This window comes from Tripterygium wilfordii, chromosome 12 (genome assembly GCF_013401445.1).
Source record: "Tripterygium wilfordii isolate XIE 37 chromosome 12, ASM1340144v1, whole genome shotgun sequence".
Lineage (NCBI taxonomy): Eukaryota > Viridiplantae > Streptophyta > Magnoliopsida > Celastrales > Celastraceae > Tripterygium > Tripterygium wilfordii.
The window spans coordinates 5,635,871-5,656,228 of record NC_052243.1 but is presented as its reverse complement, the minus strand read 5'-3'; the positions used below and the strand labels follow the sequence as shown (position 1 = coordinate 5,656,228).

General features: G+C 35.3%; 1 pseudogene; it reads left to right on the top strand.

The window, feature by feature from the left end:
• Positions 1 to 13,311: 13,311 nt before the first annotated feature.
• On the top strand, positions 13,312 to 16,822 carry LOC120011124 (annotated as a pseudogene).
• The last annotated feature ends 3,536 nt before the right edge of the window (positions 16,823 to 20,358 follow it).

Genomic DNA, 20,358 nt, shown 5'->3' with positions numbered 1-20,358 from the left:
ATATGCGACATTTGCGAGTTGGACATGTAAGTATCATATGACCAGATAGATGACAATATCGACACTTTGAAGAAGTGTCAGCTTTCTTTGTTTGGTGTACCTGAGGAGTGGCAAGTACTGTGTCGAGATGTCGTGGTTGACGGATCGAGAGCCGTGTTTCTTCAGAAACAAGATCATCAAGGGCTTGATCAAGAGTGGGTAATGGCTTCTGATGAAGTAAGGCTGCACGTGTAGGCTCAAAAATATCTTGTAAGGCCATAAGAAATTGAATCAGCCGGCGATGGTCTTTATATGTGGTAAAAGCTTTGGCATCTTCAGTATTCTTCCAGACTGGTTCAGTAGGAGTGAGTTGATCCCAGAGAAACTGCATTTGAGAGTGAAAGTCAGTGACAGTTTGTCCGGATTGTTGACGTAGCTGATTGAGATTCTGAATTATCTGATATTGATGAGAGAGATCGGTGGCAGTGTAACGATGAGCAAGATGATCCCAGAGAGTTTTGGCAGTATCAAATCGACCAAAGTGAAGATTGATGGAGGATACTGAAGTATTACGAAACCAAGTGATGATTTGATGATTTTTGCTATCCCAAGTTTCTAAACGTTCAGCAAACTTATCATCAGCTTCATCTTGGGATTGTGTAGGTAGAATGAAATCACCAGTGACATATCGCCAAAGTCTCCTACCCTTGAGAAAGCTGCACATGGCTTGTGCCCATAAAACGTAGTTACGCCCATCTAACACAATGTTGATGGGTTGAGAGATATCTGATTTGTCCATAAGTGCAATAAACAGGTGCAAAAATAACAACCAGATCAAGGAATGACGAAAGAAAGGACTGCAGTAGGCAAGAAAGATGAAATAGAATTTGAAGGTGAGAAACTGATATGAAATGGGATAGTGATTACCAAGCCTCTGATACCATGTTAGAGAAGTGAAAGGATATGTTAGAGAAGTAAAAGATCTGTATTTCACTATATGTTGATTGTGTACAACATGCCTTTATATAGGCGTTAGAAAGGAAAAGTAAGAAAAATAATGTCAATAAAGTAAATCAAAGATATTGTTGATATCTTTGACAAATTCAAAGATTTTGTTGATTTGTCAAAGATATCATTGATATTTTGTAGATATCTTTGACAAATTCAAAGATTTTGTTCATTTGTCAAAGATATCAAAGATTTTGTTGATATCTTTGACATAAAGATTATCAATCTCCTCTCGTGGTTGCAAATCGTTCTCTAACGTGAAAACTCTACCCAATCCTTCACGAAACTCCTTGTGCGACACCTCTCCATCCTTGTCCGAATCGAGCTTTTTAAAGCATTCATCAACACAGCCTTGGAATGTAGAGGCATTCTCCACAAATTTGGTAATCGTTGAGCTATTGAGCACAGCTAAATTCATGGTTGATCTTGCTTTGTCTAATGAATTTTTTTCTTAATTTCTGGTTTTATAGATGTCTTAGGCTTATATTTAGGTTTTCAACAATGATTGGTGATGCTTTGTTATAGGGGGTTTTTTTTCTTGTACGCATGGAGAATCACAGGCTACATGTAGTCATGTTTACTATTTATGCAACCATAATATTATTTTCCACGCAAAAAATATTTAAATTTTGGTGATGGTTCCTATTAAATATCGCCAAGCAATGTGGACCGGCAATCAAAGTTTTTTTTTTTTTGAAATACCATTCAGAAATTTGTTTTTCATTGGAGTCGAACATTGGGCACACATATACCTAACCCAGTCGATTGTTAGTCGAGCCGTCTCTTGTTAGTGAATCAAAGTTATTTTTTATACTTAAATTTCCTCATACTTTTATATGGGTAAAAGGTAAATTAAATTTGAGTTTTTTAGTTCACTCATAAGAGAATTTTGTTGATAATTTTAAGGATTTAAATTTAAACTTCTTTTTTTAAAATGGGGAGGAGGGATTCGAAACTTAGTCACCAGAATAATACACATCATTCTTATCACTCCAACTAGTGGTTCGGGTGTTAAAGTTAAAGCTTCTTACTAATATTGGTTGGAAAATTACCAACAAGATTCTTTTAGCAACCCTTTTATATTATTAGTAGTACATATTTAAGTGTTTATTAATATTTTTATTTTCTAGGAACATTTTTTTATATAAAAATTTCATTGTTTTCATGTCTCATTCATTTTATCTATGTTTAAGAGTACAAGTTATCTTCAGAGTAATTGCAACAATAACTATTTCCTCTGCCCAATTAATCAACACTATTTCCATCTAATATATATAATTATCCAAGTCATTTTAGTGTTTTTTTTTCTATTGAAAGGAAGGATATCGTACTGGAATTTTTTGAATTAATAAAAAAAACATTAAGAGTGTATTTGCATAGAGGAATTTGGGAGAACGGAAGAGAAGAGAAAGGAAATGAAGTTAATTTCCTTCCAATTCCTTTGTTTAGATAGTTTAGAAAAAATTAAGGGGATGAATTTGAAGAGAATTGGGAGGAACCAAAATACTTTCTCCCCAAAATGGAGTCATTTGTCAGTAAGGTAGGACTAATTAAGTTATTTATAAGTTAAAAATCTATTTTATCCTTATATATATATATATATATATATATATATATATAATATTTTAACATAAAAAGTAAAGATAAATTAGTAAATTAAATGAATTTTATTTCCTTTCTTTTTATCTATATCTAAACATGAGAGATGAAAAAATATTCTACCTTCCCTTCCCTCCCTTCCGTTTCCCTTCTCTTTCATTCCCTTAAATCCTTCAATCCAAACACACTTAGACACTTCATTTTGATTCATTTTGAATATAATAATGTGACTAAATGGTATGGTGTATTACTCAAAAAAAAATAAGAACATAAAATGGCAGATGCAGATGGAGATGGTGTGAATGGTATGATATACCTAACCAACAATCATGTTATTTCAATTGTACAACCAAATATCGGTCACACGCGTATTGATCTTAACTATATATGATCAATTCTTACTTGAGTTACTACTCTCTTGTTTTCACCAAATTTTCTTCAATCTTATCAGTATACACATAAATAAAAAAAATAATAATTATTAATGATGAGGTATATATGTTATAATATTATCAATTTTAAAACTCGTAAGATGTTGGTGAAAATTAAAACAAAATATATATCAAATTTTTGAGTACTATAGGAAGATAAGAAAAACCTTCTATCATCTCTTTTCATTATCATAAATATCAAAAGAACAACTTCTCTTTTTGATTTTAAAAACATTAGTAAAAAATTCGAAGAAAATATTGGAAAGTTTACAAAAAAAGTGTTTTCTAGTTATAAGGATTTTAAAAAAAGGAAAAAAATTAGTTCTAAAACAAATTCATTTTTCTTTTAAAAGAAACAATCACTATTCTATTAATATTTAGCGGATTAGATGAATGAAACTAAAAAAGATATATCAATCTCTTATATAGCGTAGACGGATATCGTTGGGTGTGTCTCGTTTCTCACCTTTGGAAGAAGAAATTCATTTCTCCAATACAATGTTTGATTTGTTGTTAGACAAAATTATAGTATAACATATGTGGTAATATGTATGAAATATCCCATCTAAATCAATTATCATTTTTTAATGGCTTGAGTTCATATTACACTCTTTTTCATGTATCTATTTGGCATATGAATCTATTCGGATCTGTGTTTTGACCTGTTTCTTTCAAAAAAAGGAACCCATATCATTACATAACGGCATCACAAAAAAAAAAGCTACCCTGGTGAATATAGTATAGCCAAATAGTTTCAAAAATATCCAAAATAAATGGCATCACACTAAATATAATAATAGCCAACTAGTCTGTGGAATACTAGTACAAAATGAATAAAAGAGAGATCAAGAATATGCTACTACCTCAATAAAAGAGAAAAAAAAATATTCATCAATTAGAATTGGATCATACAAGGATGCATAGGATCCCAATATGACACACGTGGAAAGGTCATCAAGTGTATCCCAACCTCCAAACACCACATATGGCCGCCCCATAAAGCTAATTCAATTATCCATACGGAAATATATTAAAATTAAACACAAAAAAGAAAATTTAAGATCCAAAAAAAACAAAATAACTAAAATTAAATAGAGGGAAAATAATAAATAACATTTATAGATGTCAACATTTATAATTTATTATAATTACCCTACACCAATTACATTATTTACAACTAATCTCTTGCAAATAGTTAAAGTGCCTCTACTTTTCTTTTGGACTATCTATGCATGCTTCATGATTTAATATTTAATTAAACATAAATAAACACTACAAACAAACCATATAATTGATCCATGAGTGCTTTTATCAAAGATGCCAAATGATTACGCTTAAAATTATGGCCTAATGACAAACTCTCCCGATTAATTAATAGCTGATCTTTTCTCATTTTGTTTGTTCTCGTTTTCATTTATTTTTCATTACGTATCATTGGGTGTGTATTTTGAAAATATTGGGTTGGACTCACCCACTATGGGTTTACGCTAAACAATTAACATTAGTCCAATACATACAAAAATGACATGTAACCCATCAGTTTGATAGTCCATGTGAGCCCAATAGGTTTATTCTATTGATTAAATAAATGGAATAGCTTTGTTCCACTATTTTATCCCAGAATTTATTGTCCAAAATTTATTGTTTTAATATAGTTTTCATTGTTTTTTAAAACACAATGTAGAATTCATTGTTTTAGTTTTGAATCCATTCTTTTTGAAATTCCATTGAAAAAATAATGGAATTAAGATCCACCTGATAAAACTCATCGACAATGGATCTTATTATAAAGAGATTTATGCGCTGATTCTGAATATGTAATTTTTTTTTTAAATCTAACATGTATTTTGAGAGTTAAAAAGTTTTAAAATTTCTTTTAAGAGACTTTGTCTCTCATGGGCTACCTAACACTACTGCAATACATATTGTAGGAATAAGAGAAAGGATCATATCCAAACTAAGGATATAGATCAAAGTTTGTGTTTAAGTCCTATTGAAAGATGAAAATGTAGCAGTCTAATTCTAGTGAAGAATAGAGACTATGTCCTAGATAAGCTAGCACTCCTTGGGAGTTTTAATAGGATTCTTACTTTTTTCTCTATAAATAGAGGGGGTATAGAAAATTAGAATCACATCTGAAACTTGAGAGTTTTCACACAAACGCTCTGGTTTACATCTGAAACTTGAGAGTTTTCACACAAATGTCCTAGTTCTCTCCCTCCGATTTTTCTTTTGTAGATCTAGGTTCTTGTGATGTGAATACATACGGATTTACTCTAGTACCATATTCATGACCTGGACATTCCTTTGGCAAGAAGATTGTTTCCGCCTGTGAATCACTTGTCGTGTTCTACTCCTCGTCCAGACTCGAAGGGGTAAGTTCAACAACATATGTGTTGTTTAGTTGTTGGATTCTAGAGAAAGAAAATTATAATTTAGTTAATTTAATAGAACAATAAAAACGAAAATGCAAAACCTAGGCTCCGTTTGGAACTCTGTATAGTATAATTTTCCTATCCAATGTATAATTTAATCTTTGTATAAGTTGATGTATAATTTAATCCTATCCGATGTTTGAAAATAATCTGATATTAAGCTTGTATAGTATAAGATTTATGGTAATATGTCTGGATTACCCCCAATTAAAGTGAGAGTGAGGCTCTTTTTATCATTTGACATGTTATTTCTTATACTAAGCGCTCCGTATAAAATAAAAATGAGTTGGAGGTGTTTTAATATTATACGGACGATATCGTATAAGAACCACTTTTGTATAAAGTTATACTATCCCAAGTATTTTAAAAATCATCCAAACACTGGATAAATTCATTAAAGGATAATTTTATACTATACGGAGTTTTATCTACTCATCCAAAACGGAGCAATCTTTTATGCATGTTTCATGTAGCAATATGATGGCATGACATTGATGACATAATGACATAGTATTTATAGCTTTACCTATTATCTTGGATTATGTGAAAATCGGAGGTTTGACTTGTTTCAACAAAATCTTCAGCAGTGGGTCTCGTATTTAGCTTAATTTTGATGTTTGGGGCCTCAATTCCTATTTTTATATTTCAGCCTGTTTTGGACTTTTAATCTTTATATTTCAGATTGTCCCATTTGTTCTTAAATTGTGGTTGATCATATCGCTTCCCTGTTTTCTCAAAAAAGCCATTAACTATCTTCTGCCAACCTTCTTTGGTGAAGTGTGAACCAGACCTACGTCCTTCATTTACTTGTTCGACACAAAGATCAACAAACACTTTGGTTTGGGAAGAGTCCCAATTGGCCTTGTCTGCAGCTTGGGTTGATGCTGCAGCTTGGGTTGTATTACTCATACTACGTTACAAGGGCGATGTTTATAACTTATCCACAAATATAAATGCTAAGGCACACAGTTGTACAATAAATAAAAATATACACCCTAATTCTATTGCCACACAAATTACACTAAGCACCACAACAAATGCAAACTCAGTTTGATAAACCAAATATTATTATTAAAGATAAACCAAACATCATGCACATGTTGTGAAGACAATGCAAACACGGATGCCCATATGACAGTTTTTTTGGATCCAACTTACATATAGACAATAGAACATTTGGAATAAATCTTATATAACATGTTAAAGTAATAAATCTTATACCCTACTACCTACCTATAATCCTTTGCTGTGTAAAATGCCTTAGAGAATTCTAACACTAATAGACAGTAGAACTCCAGAATCTTTGTCACTGGACAGTGCAAAGAACAGGGGATCAATAGAGGTAGACTATATGTCAGGGACATGTACATTTCGAACAATAAGAGAAGTGAGAATCTAGCTCATACATTATAAGAGAGGTGAGAATCTAGCAAAACATATATGTTCCTTGACAATGTACAGTCATAATATTAAGTTCATCAGGTCATGCTTTTAATCTCTTGATTGTTTTTCATAATGAAAAAGTGTTATGTATTTTATTGTTCTACGAGTTTATATAACATTTAGAAAGTATGATTTTTCATTCCTCTGGAATTTATGTCAACTAGCATGGTGCAATCCCTCATGCACGCATTCCTCCTCCTCACAAGATAAATTCTTTTTCTAATTATCTTAGGGCAAGCAAAAATGACTCGTCGATTCAAAGAAATCATGTTCTTAACAAAATTACCGAGCGCAATCCCGAGACCAGCGTATGAGCAAGAGCTATGTGTTAGAACCACCTCTATCAAACCCTAAAGGCAGACATGGTTTGGCCGAAATCCCTAACCCTCACCCCCGCGAACAACAACAACGGAAAAGAAATTGAATGGCCAAATCGAGCACATACCTAATTTGATTTGAGTTGAGCTCGTCGCGAATCTCGTCGTCGTAGCTGAGTGTATATGCAGCGGAGTCACCGTGGTTCACGTCAGGTGGGAGAGCTCAGTTGTGGATGGATTCAGTAAGATCGCCTTCTCAGAGATGAAGAAACGCGTACTTGTGTGTGTATTGTGGGCTGGAACGAGAAATTCACGTGGTCTGGAACGTCATCCAACAAACGTGGGCTGGCCGAAACGTGTGATGGGCTGCAACAAACAGATTCGGCCCGTTACGTCCAACCGTAACACAAACGTGGGCCTATGACCGTGCTGCCAAACCCGCACATTATGTATGAGTTTGGCAGTGTGTTGCAACTGTGTTCAGTTGCAACACACCTCACAGCACCACAGTTTTTTATGATACGCCAAACAGCTTTTGCGTTCTAACTCACCTCACAGCACCACAGCTTTTTACCTCACAGCACCTCACCACACCTCGCCACACTCCCAAACACTTACAATATATGTTGACTTGTCCTACGTAATCAAATTAGGTCAATTATTGTATTTTAGATTAATGTACAAGGTAAACCTTGAGTGATTTTATATTAATATTATTAGTTATCTAATATAAGCGTAATTTTGATACGTCAAACGCACCGCACCACACCGCATCACAGTTTTAAAAGTTATGTGCCAAACAGCCTTTTGCGTTTCAACTCACCTCACAGCACTACAGTTTTATAACTCACAGCACCACACCACACCACACCTCACAGCACCTCACAGCATTCCCAAACAAGCCCGATGTCTTCTTTGAGTTTGGGACTATTCCTTGTTGGACTTATTTCTTTGTGAAAACCCTAGATCTTAGGGTTTAAGTGCCTTCTCTTTCACTTTTTGGTGGTATATTGAATAGGGAAAAAAAATTCCTAAGAGAACGTTTTCTCTTCAACTCTTCCATATACTTAGTATTCCATAAGAAAGCCAAACCTACCCAAATTAAGTTGGCATGCATGGTAGGGGCCTATAACTAGTCAGTCCTTTCAAAATTAGGCTCTCAATTTGGCACTGCGATGAAAAGAAAACTGATGGATTCAACTTCCATCTGCTAAAGAGAAGAAATGTTTGGATCATTGACCGGTGGGGGGTCCCTCTTTGTCTACCTAATTCTACTATTCTAGAGCTTTTCTTTTTTGGGAGAGTTTGGCCATGCCCATGGATGAGGCTCAAAAGCATATTTGAGAAATTCAAAGTGAGATTATATATATTTATTATAAAAGCCAAATAAAGAGAAAAATTCAAAGCAGCCTCTACACACACACACACACACATATATATACACAAACATATATATATATATATATACACAAACATATATATATATATATATATATATATATATATATATAGTTGATGATGATATGTGACCTTTCATTGGATTAGTCGACGATAGACACCCTAACCACACAACCCCTTCACGATGATGTCTCATAAGTGTTTGGATTTGAATACGACTCGACAAAAATCTTAACGTGGTTTTGCTGTTTTGGTGCATGGAATTCACATGTGAAGGTCAAATTTGTCTCTTCAATGAGTGCACCCTAACACCCGAGCCAAACACACCGTATATGTTTATTTCAGTTTGTGCTTCTTTGGCCCTTACGTACACGACCACGACCAGACATATGAATAGGCAAACCAGCTCCATATGAGCTAACACATTACCGTAAAGGGTCAAAACCGACTCCTAAAAATAATAATTCTAAATTTTGTGAAACTAGAGAGCCATTATTTGCACGTATACTCTTTTTTTTTTTTTTTTTAATATAGGGGAAGATGATTGGGGAGGCTCTAACTCGATACCTCTATGAGATACCATACGCATGAGTATCATCTGAGGTACTCGTGATTCTCTATTTGCACGTATACTTGAATTCACTATAGACACTCACTTAACATACCCCAATTTTTTTAACACACACATTAATTGAGCTTTCCAAATTATCCTTATATTATTACGTAACATATAATATCCTAAATATCATCTTCCCCACCCACATATCTCTATCATCTCAGCAACTCCATCCTCGGCCAATTAACACGACCGTCCATGCATCCACCACTACTTCTGTTGGGTTTTGTTGAAATAGAGCCTATCTTTTTTTAAAAAGAATTGAACTTTCATCTTGTTCAGTTTAGTCAAAACCGAGCTATCTTTTTTTTTTCTTTTTTTTTTACCAACTTACCTTTTGTAGATCTAGAACAAGCTCTTCACGAACATGAACCCGCCAGAGCAAGTCATTTTTCTTATTTTGGTAATCTCCAGGATATGTTCTCTTATTATGTCCGTAAAATTGGTTAATTACTCCCTCTATTAATGTCAATCGATTCTCGTATCGCTATGTTGAGATCTTTGAGTATCATAAAATGATTGATACGTGTAGTATATCCTTCTTTCCATCCAGATGCACATGAATGTCGAAACATGTGCCATTTGTTTTCAATTGGAGGTACTGGATGAGCTCATTCGAAGATTACCTATGAAGAAAATATGAGTTAGAGTTCTGATAGCAATTCGAAACTTCATTGGGAAGAACTCAAGTGTCATTTAAAGTTTGCATATGCGCTTTCAACTCTATAAATATACATATGAAAAATACTTAGTGATTACACAGTATGTATGTAAATGAACAAGGTGATAATTTCATTACCTATTCGTCGTCGTTTTACCAAAATGCATATAATTATTTGTGAATGCAACAATGAACTTCTCCTTATAAAGATTTAACCATGTATCAAAGACATATTTAACAGGAGTGTGATTCATATTGAATGTGGTCATGAGATCATTCACTCTACGTACATAATCAGCCTCATTATATGTCAAAACAGCAATACCACATATACTCGTAAACACCTCTCATGTGTCCTTGTCCCTAAACATTTTCTTGCACTTTGTCAAAATATTTTTGTTGATATGTCATCGACATAACAAATGTTGAGTATCAAAAAAAATAGTCTCCATGACACTTATAAGAGACAACTCCTTATCCGTCACATTCACTGATGGGAGCTCAATACCATTATCCTCCATAATTGATCAAAGCCTATGAAATACCCATAAGTAATTTTCTATACGCTCACCACCTATGTAGGCAAATGAAACTAGAAATGTAAGACAACTGATGTAATCACAACAACCTCTACAATGACATTCAATATCGGTTAGTTTTGTATGTACAGTCTAATAACAAAACATGTGGAAAAGTACGTAACAAATCAATGCACGTCGGATGGGCCCACATCAAATCAACTACTGTGTCTGTAATGTCAACAAAAGATCTATGGTGCACATAATACTTGTGCTCAAAAAGTTTACCCAATAAATATTACATTTGTGTCCTTCCCGCCTTCTCGGTGACTCTGTGCCTCTGACACTCATTATAAATAGTTATGAGTATGTTGCATTTGATGATTGTGCTTTCCGTTTAAAACTTTCAAAACCCAACCATCCCCTGTTTTATTTTTCTTTCCCTTAAGTAAGAATGGACAACCACAATTTTTGATACCGATAGATAGACATTTCTTGACAATCTTTGAGTCACCACTAACCACCTATATGTACCAAACCTTTCACAAGCAAGCAATACTCGTGGCTTCCTGTCATTTCCACTGCAATTAGAGGATCTGATTGTAAGGACACGTCTACTTTGTATAGCAACCCCTCGAGTCTAAGAAATCAAATGATATTTACTTTTGTATATCTGTCATAGAAAAACAAAATTAGTGTATAAAAATGAACGAGTAAAGTATATATAAAAAATGATAAAGTCATACTCACATCATGTCGTTTAAAGACCCAAAAATAGGTAATGTCTGTCGTCTATAATATGTTTTCCAAATGTCGTCTATAATATGTTTTCATTGTCGACAATATTGTTTTCGAGATATTGTACCTGATATTTATTCGTATAATCCTTATGTAGCTCATCATCTTCTATCTTGTATGATTTCTCAATCAAAAAAATAACTATTTCACCGCCTGTTTGGTGAGGCGTTGAGCACAAAAATTTCGCTGTGCGATTCGCTGGCGTTGAACGCCTCACCAAAGGGAGAGCGGCACCAACAGTTCCACTGCCATATCAAAATCTCCAAGATGGAACTTCTGAAGGTGGTTCCTCTCTAACTTTTTCTTTTTTAAAATTTATTTCACGTGGGGCCCACTACATGCCTCACTTTATCAAAAGGAAAGTATTATTTGTCCCAACACTTTTGATCCCAAATCTTCCCAATCTCATGTGACATTGCCACCTAAGCTTGATGACATGGAAAGCATATTGACATGGATGGACACATTTGAAATTTAAAATTTTCTCCCTCCACTTCTCTTTTATTCAAAATTTGAAAATCAAACTCTCTCTCCATATTCTCTCCCACTTTCATTTTTTATCTTATGTCTTTATAAACATTGTTTTTTGGACATATAAACTCAAGATTACATTGTTTTTTTTTTCACACAAACATGTTATAACATTATTTTTTTCACACAGACCTGCATTTACATTATTTTTAAAACAATGTCATTTCCAGAATAGGCAAATATAAGATATAAAATGTCAAATTTCCATAACAATATAAATTGTCAAATTTCCAAAACAATGTAAATTGTCAAAATTATCAAAACAATGTAATTTTTAGTGTTTGCCATATATAAGCTAGAGAAAAAATAGTCTACAAATCAATTATGAATAACAAGGTAAAATAAATTGTCTCAAAAGCATATTCACTCAAATGAGTGTCAAACACATTATTACATTGTTTTCAATACAGTGTAACGTCCAAAATATGCAAAAAAAAAAAAAAAAGTGAGAAAACAAATTACAGTGTTGCTGGAGCTAGAGGTGGCCGGAGACATTGTTGGAGGTGGCTGGATGCGCGGATTGATGGATTACATTATTTACTTACAATGTATGTTGCATTGGGTTGCCGGATTCTGGCAACAATCTGGCCGAAAAATGGGTGGGTAAGGTGCGCCCCAACGTGTGGAGTCCAAATATGTGGTCGATTGCCGGAGATGTCACCAAAGGTGGCCGGATCAACGCGATTTGTGCCTCTGTGACCTTCTCCTTTAAGTGCCTTGTTCTGACGATACGAGAGGCGATGGGTGGTGTGGTCAGGAAATGATCCTAGTGGCCCGGCGCTTTCGTTCGATGAGTCAACAGCTCCAATTGGTGGTTAGACGGAGGAGCTTCGGTGAGTGGCAGTGTTATGTCATGAGAGTGGGAGGGAGAAAAAGAGAGGGAGAGGAGAGAGAGAGAGGAAAGAAAGAGATGAGTCATGAGAGTGTTTATATAGACAAAAAAAGAAGCTTAGGTTACATGTTGATGTGGATTGTCACATGGGATTGGAAACAATTGACACTATTTTCATTGGGCTATTTAGCAGGATTGTTTGATAAAATTGAGACCCACTAATTACTACCATGCGTGAGAAAGAGAGGGCCTCACTTATCTAATCATTTTATATTAATATTAAGATGATAAAATAAAAATATTTATAAGTAAAATATAAAATAAATTAAAACAATTACTTATAATAAGTAAATTAAAATCGTATGATAATAAAAATATTTATAAGCTAATTTTATTGATTAAATAAAAGTTAATTAATAGTAATATAATATTATAATACCGTTTTATTTTAATATAATATTATTGATATAAAAATATTTATAGCATTCTACTTAAAATTAATTTTAATAATAAATTATATTTATTAAATAATATTCAATAACCAAACATATTATAAAATTTATAAAAATCATAATATAATATTATAAAAATTAATAATATTTTAATTTAAAATTTTTAGCAAACATCAACTTTCAATTCATCAAACAATTAAAGAACATATTACATAATAATAATTTAAATTTAATTTTTAACTTTTCTACTAATATTGAAAATGAATCCAACTTAATGTATGATAGATCAGCTTTTGCTCATCTTTCCGTCTCATACCGAGTCAGAAGCAGAAGAAAAGAGAGGGAAAAACAGAAGGAAAGAGAGAAATCCCAAATCACAACAAAGGAACAAGAAGAGGAAGCACAAAAATAAATAAAGAATTTTCGGAGAATGAATGGTCTGAGTTATCTTGAGGAGCCAGATGATTACTCTGAGTTTGTTGAAGTTGATCCTACTGGAAGATATGGCAGAGTAAATTATGTTTCTCTGCCTATTTTTCTGCTTCTACGTCTTATTAAGCCTTTTGGGTCTGATTTTTGGATTCCATTTTTTGTGGCTTTGCAGTACAAGGAAATCCTCGGCAAAGGAGCTTCGAAGACAGTGTATGAATTTTGTGATTTTTCTATGCTCTTTTGATAGTTTTGCTGAATTTGGTGATTGAACCACTTCTGATTTTGAGCAGATTTGAACTTTTTGTGGTCTTTCTATGAGCTCTTGCAAATGGGTTGTTGATTGATTTGAGTGTTATTGGTGTTTGATTTGAAGCAGTTACAGAGCCTTCGATCAGTATGAAGGGATTGAAGTTGCTTGGAACCAAGTCAAACTTCATGATTTCCTTCGAAGTCCCGAAGATCTTGAAAGACTCTACTGTGAAATCCATCTACTCAAGACTTTGAAGCACAAGAACATTATGAAGTTCTTTACTTCTTGGGTGGATACTACGCATAGGAACATTAACTTTGTGACTGAAATGTTTACTTCTGGGACTTTGAGACAGTAAGAGTCTGATAAAATCTCTTGAAATCATCATCATTTATTGGCTTCTGCCGAATTTGCTTTCTGGGTCTTTTATATGTCTGATAACTCCAAGCGGGTTTGCTTGTCTTTTTGGTTCTGGTAGGTACAGGCTGAAGCACAAGAGAGTTGACATTAAAGCAGTTAAGCAATGGTGTAGACAGATCCTGAGAGGACTTTTCTACCTTCATAGCCATGACCCTCCTGTAATCCACAGAGATCTGAAGTGTGACAACATCTTTGTCAATGGGAACCAAGGGGAAGTGAAGATTGGGGATCTTGGCCTTGCTGCGATTCTCCGTAAACCACATGCTGCTCACTGTGTTGGTATGTTTAACTAGCTCAAATCTTATGACATCTGATATTAATTGCTGTAAGTTGGAACTGGAAACTTTACCTCCAAAGACAATAAATTTTGTCTTAGTTTCTTGTTAAGTATTGAATATTTGGTGACTTGAATGTCTAGAGGGCCAGTATGTTGATGATGGTTCATGTTTCTCTATTGGTATCCCCATTCTGCAGGGACACCAGAGTTCATGGCTCCAGAAGTTTATGAAGAGGCATATAATGAATTAGTTGACATTTACTCATTTGGGATGTGCATTTTGGAAATGGTCACCTTTGAATATCCATATAGTGAATGTACCCATCCTGCTCAAATCTACAAGAAAGTTATATCTGTAAGCTCCCTTTCCTTATCTCTCTCTCTCTCTCTCTCTCTCTCTCTCTGACCTTGTCGGTTTGAATGAATTTGATTCCATTCTCACGCGTTAATGTTTTAGGGTAAGAAACCTGATGCCTTGTACAAGGTGAAGGATCCAGAAGTCAGACAATTTGTAGAAAAGTGCTTGGCTACTGTGTCTCTGAGGCTCTCAGCAAGAGAGTTGTTGAATGACCCGTTCCTTTGTATGGATAGTTGCGCATCCAATTTGAGACCACTGGATTACATGAGTGAGCTTGAAGACATGGGTCCTCTTCTAAGGCAACCTTACCTTGAACCTCATCACAGTAACAGTTCATTCACTAATGGATACTCAAACAGTTATGGTTATAGTTATGAATCCCAAACGGAATGGGGGTATCAACCAACTGAGATCGAATACAGTGGAATCGAGCTTTTTGAGTATCAGGACGATGAGCATTCTCCAAATGTTGACATAAGTATCAAAGGAAAGAAGAGAGACGATGGCGGCATCTTTTTAAGACTCAGGATTGCAGATAAAGAAGGTCAGAAATTTATTTCTTTCCCTTAGACAATCAATTCTGTTGAATAGGTTATCTTTCCTTTATAGCAATTATCAGAACTCGTACTTAATTATGTCTCCATGCAGGTCATATCCGAAATATATATTTCCCATTTGACATTGAAACTGATACGGCATTGAGCGTGGCAACTGAAATGGTTGCAGAACTTGATATTACTGATCAAGATGTGACAAAAATAGCAGATATGATTGATGGGGAGATTGCCTCCTTAGTGCCTGAATGGAGATCTGGACCAGGGATAGAAGAAACACACTGTTTTGCAAATCAAAATTATTGTCAAAATTGTGCTTCCAACCGTACTTCCAACGGTTCCCTAATGGAATTTTTGTCAAATAATCCCGGTGCGAGGAACTTTGAACTCCCTCAATGTTGTAGACATGGATGTGCTGCTTCGATGCATGGCCGGTTTGAAGAGGTTACATTTCAAGTCGATGAATTTGAAGATGGGACAGAAGTTGCACCAAATCCACTGAGCTCGTCACACTGCTTGCATTATCTGGAAATATGGAATCAACATGAAAGCCGGGAACTTAGTCCAGTGCACTCTGCACGAAGCCACTCTGACGAAGAATATGAAAGATTGAACCACCTAAGCTCGGTAAAGGATGTGGACAACCAAATTGCTTCCGGTGCGACAAAATCGGTTCATTTCCTTGACAGGTTCTCGATCAATCTATGATGTTCCTCCATTGCTAATGCTATATCACGTCTCTGACAGTTATGAGAATGAAATACAACAGGAACTTAGACGGCTCAAAGCAAAGTACCAAATGTAGTTGAGGAAACTTAAAGATCAACAATTACGGCTTGTGTCAGAATCCTCGAGTTGCGGCGACAGAGGACAAAAAAAAGTAACGATTTCATGTCCTCTTCAGGATCAAACCCCTCTCAAAGAGATGCTAATGGAATTGTCATTAAATCCCTGTCCTATTACAAGAATGTGGGTGCCAACATCCCTGCTTATGGGAAGAAAAGCTAACGGTTTCATGTCCTCTTCAGGATCAAACCCCTCTCAAGGAGGTGCTAATGGAATTGTCACTGAATCCCTGTCCTGTTACAAGAATGTGAGTGGCAGCATCCCTGCTTATATGAAGAAAAGCTGCCCCAACTCGGAATCCCAAAGGCCCCAAAATTGTGTGGCGATGAAAGGGGTCCCAACTAGCTAAGGATATGGTCACTGCAAAGTGTTTCTACAGTGGTGCTTCATTGCTTCCAAAACCTCTTCACATCACAACATCCCCCCGGTTGATGCTGTTGATGTATTGAATTGTGAGGCCTTTCATTCTTTTGCAAATTACATATTCTCCCTATAGAGGCTGTATGTATGATTCTCACACCCCCTACTACACATTATGGGGAGAGAAGTGTTTTGAGGATTGTAGGCATTACTTATGTTCATTCACCACATTATTATTACCAAACAATGTGAATGTGATGGCATTATTCAGTTTTTATATCAAGAGAGATGTAGATATTGCGGCTTCTTGGTTGAGTTTGATTCTATGCAATGACTTATTGACTCTGAACTATCACAATAGTATGCAATAATTGGAAGCCTGCAGTTGAACAGGTAAATTAGAATCTTATTTCAGTTGTAGTTGTTCAATGGGATATTTTTTTCAAACAATTCTTCTTGTGGGTCCCACATCTTGTTGACAATAACAACATTGTGGGATACAAAAGCATTATGTCATTTTTCATTTCATGCCTGCTAAGCCACATGAACAAACAGAGCTTTCAGAACTGGGAAAAGAAGACATGGTCCAGAAAGTTGCATCATTTGAGTCATACTTTTGAGATAAATAATGAATACAGCACAATACAAATAACCCGATATTGATTGTACAAAAGTTGTACCAGTTGGTACTTTCTTTTGTAGGGTCAAAACCAGCTCATAGTTGGCTTTGTAGTCATCTCTCACTCTCATGAAGATAATATTTAATGCATATCTGAAGAGGTATATGGAGACCAGCCACTACCATAATTATTAAAAATGCCTACTTTGTGGAAATAATTCTCTTGTGCCAGTCATACCTTGACAGCAAGCCATTAAGGTAATTTTGATTCCATATTTGATTTTGAATTGTCTTTTCTTTCTAAACATTTCAATAAATCTCGAAGTTTTAATATGGTGTGTCCAACTTGGATTCCCATCTAGAAGTATTTACTTTTTGACCTGATTTTGCATAATACATCAAGAGCAGATAGACTAAGAACAAAAATGATTAAAATATTGAAAAATCAGTCCACTTGGTAAGATGACAAACAGGATACGGATCCACCCACAAGCACATTCCACGTAAAACGCTTTAGGCCGACTTCACCCTTGTTGGAGGTTTGGGCTAGACGGCCTATGTCAATAGTCGAAAAATGTTCATGAGACTTTCCAAGTATGTTGGGTTTGATTAAAAACCCCTGGAGTTCTTCACTAAGGTTTGGACTGTACGGCCTAAGTTGATAGTCGAAAAGAATCTATGGGACTTCCCAAATACCTTGGATTTGATTAAAAACTTATGTGGTTTCTCATTGAGGTTTGCGTAGCATGGCAAAGGCCGACAATCCAAAAAAGTCCATGGGACTTCCCAAGGAGCTTTGGTTTGATTAAAAACACAAGGGATTCCTCACTGAGGTTTGGACAGAAAGGTCAAAACCATCAATCCAAAAAAAGTTTATGGGGCTTCCCAAGCAACTTGGGTTTCATTAAAAATCCAAGGGTTCCTCACTGAGATTTGGACAAAAAGGGCAAGGTCATCAGTCTAAAAAAGTTCGTGGGACTTTCCAAGTAACATGGGTTTGATTAAAAAACTCGATAGGTTCCTCATTGAGTTTTGGACAGAAAAGCCAAGGCCATTAGTCCAAAAAAGTTCATGGGACTTCCCAAGTATCTTGGGTTTGATTAAAAAACTCAAGGGGTTCTGTTGTGTTAATTATATACATATAATTACGCACCCTTTACATGGTATTTTATGATTCTTAGAGTGAATTGAGGATTGATATTGCCTAAGGATTGTATATTTGCACATCAGGGCCTAGGAGCATATCGGATGAAAATGAGTCAAATTGGATCAAAGATTGAAGAAAAGAGAAAATAATAGCAGAGGGCAAAACCGATCGATCGGCCATGAGTCTCGATCGATCGGCCAGGCATTTCTCAATTTTAACAGCAAGCAATTCCGATTGATCGGACTATACCCAGATCGCGAATATGCACTTTTCAACTTTTCGAAAATGCCCTAAACTCATAGGGGTCCTACTTAAAATGACACCAATGGGTATTATAAATGACATGGGTTTAGGGGGTATAAATAGGTAGATTTTTAGGGTTTTAGGGATTCCATAACATTCTATACTTTTGGGAAAGGAAGGAGAGCTTGGAGGCCACCATTGAAGCTTGGAGAAGAAGAGGGTTCACAATGGGGTTTTCTCTCTCCTCTTTTATCTTAGTTTTTATGGTTGATTGCATTGCTTGATGACGTATTTTGACTCTATGAGTGGCTAGATTTCTTTACTAGGGTCTTAATGTAACCAAACCTTGAAGATTCAATAAACTTGGTTTCCCTATTTCTTGATTTATCTCTCTTATTGATTGTCTATGGGTGTGCTTAATGCTTTTGGATGCTTGATCACCATCTAATTGATTTGTTGCCTAGATTGAGATAGGAAGAAGATATCTAGGATTTGCCTCTTACCATAGACATCATAGGTTGCATGAACCATATGAATATAGGGGCATGACCTATACAATCGCTACACGATTAATCCACAAATCTTAATGGGTCTTTGTCTTTTGAATTCGATTGTTAGACACAATAGGGATTAGAGATAGAGGTACTTCCGATGTTACTAGACATAGAGCATTGGATAGGTTAGGGAGACCGATTGTCATTATTGAGAGAGGAATTAGGGATTAAGGGACCAAGGGAGTTGAATTGGATAGGGGAGGTGAAATTAAGTATCCTAGTGCTTCCCATCTTTGATTACTTTTGTGTTTGGACTTGTGATTTCTTAATTGCTCTTTTGTTCTTTGTTTTAGTTTAGTTAAAAACAAAACCAACCACTCATCTTTTTCACCCAATTTACATAGTTGTTACTTGTTTGACATTAATTTTGATTGTCAATACATCCTCGTGGGAAAGATAATTTACCCATTATTTAAATCCATATCAGGTTCCTTATAGGAGTTTGGAGAGAAAGGCTAAGGCCAACAATCCAAAAAAGGTCACGGAACTTCTTAAGCAACTTGGGTTTGATTAAAAACAGAAAGGGTTGCTCACTGAGATTTGGACAGAAAGGTCAAGGCCATCAGTCCAAAAGAGTCCATGAGACTTTCCATGTATCTTGGGTTTGATTAAAAAACTCAAGAGGTTCCTCACTAAGATTTGGATAGAAAGGCCAAGATCATTAGTCCAAAAAAGTTCATGGGACTTCCCAAGTATCTTAAATTTGATTAAAAAATCCAAGGGGTTCCTAACTGAGGTTTAGACTAAACGGCAAAGGCCATCAGCCCAAAAAGTCCCCCAAGACTTCCAAAGTATCTTGAGTTTGATTAAAAACCTAAGGGGTTCCTCACAAAAAATGTCTGAATAGTCTGTCGGCCTATCAACAAAGGAAAAAGGCCTTAATAGCCTACCGGTCTATCAACAAATGAGAAAGACCTTAATGACCTGCAAGGAGAAAGACCTTAATGACTTGTCGGCCTATCAACAAATGAGAAAGGTCTTAATGGTCTGCCAGCCCATTAACAAAGGAGAAAGGCCTTAATTGCCTGTCGGCCTATCAATAAAAGAGAAAAGCGTTAATGACCAGCCAGCCTATCAACAAAGGAGAAAGGCCTTAACGGCCTACCAGCCTACCAACGAATAAGAAAGGTTTTAATGACCTATCGGCCTATCAACAAAGGGGAAAGGCCGTAATGGTTTGTCGGCCTATCAACAAATGAGAAAGGCCTTAATGGCCTGTCGGCCTATCAACAAAAGATAAAGGCATGAATGACAGATGGAATAATCAACAATGGAAAAGG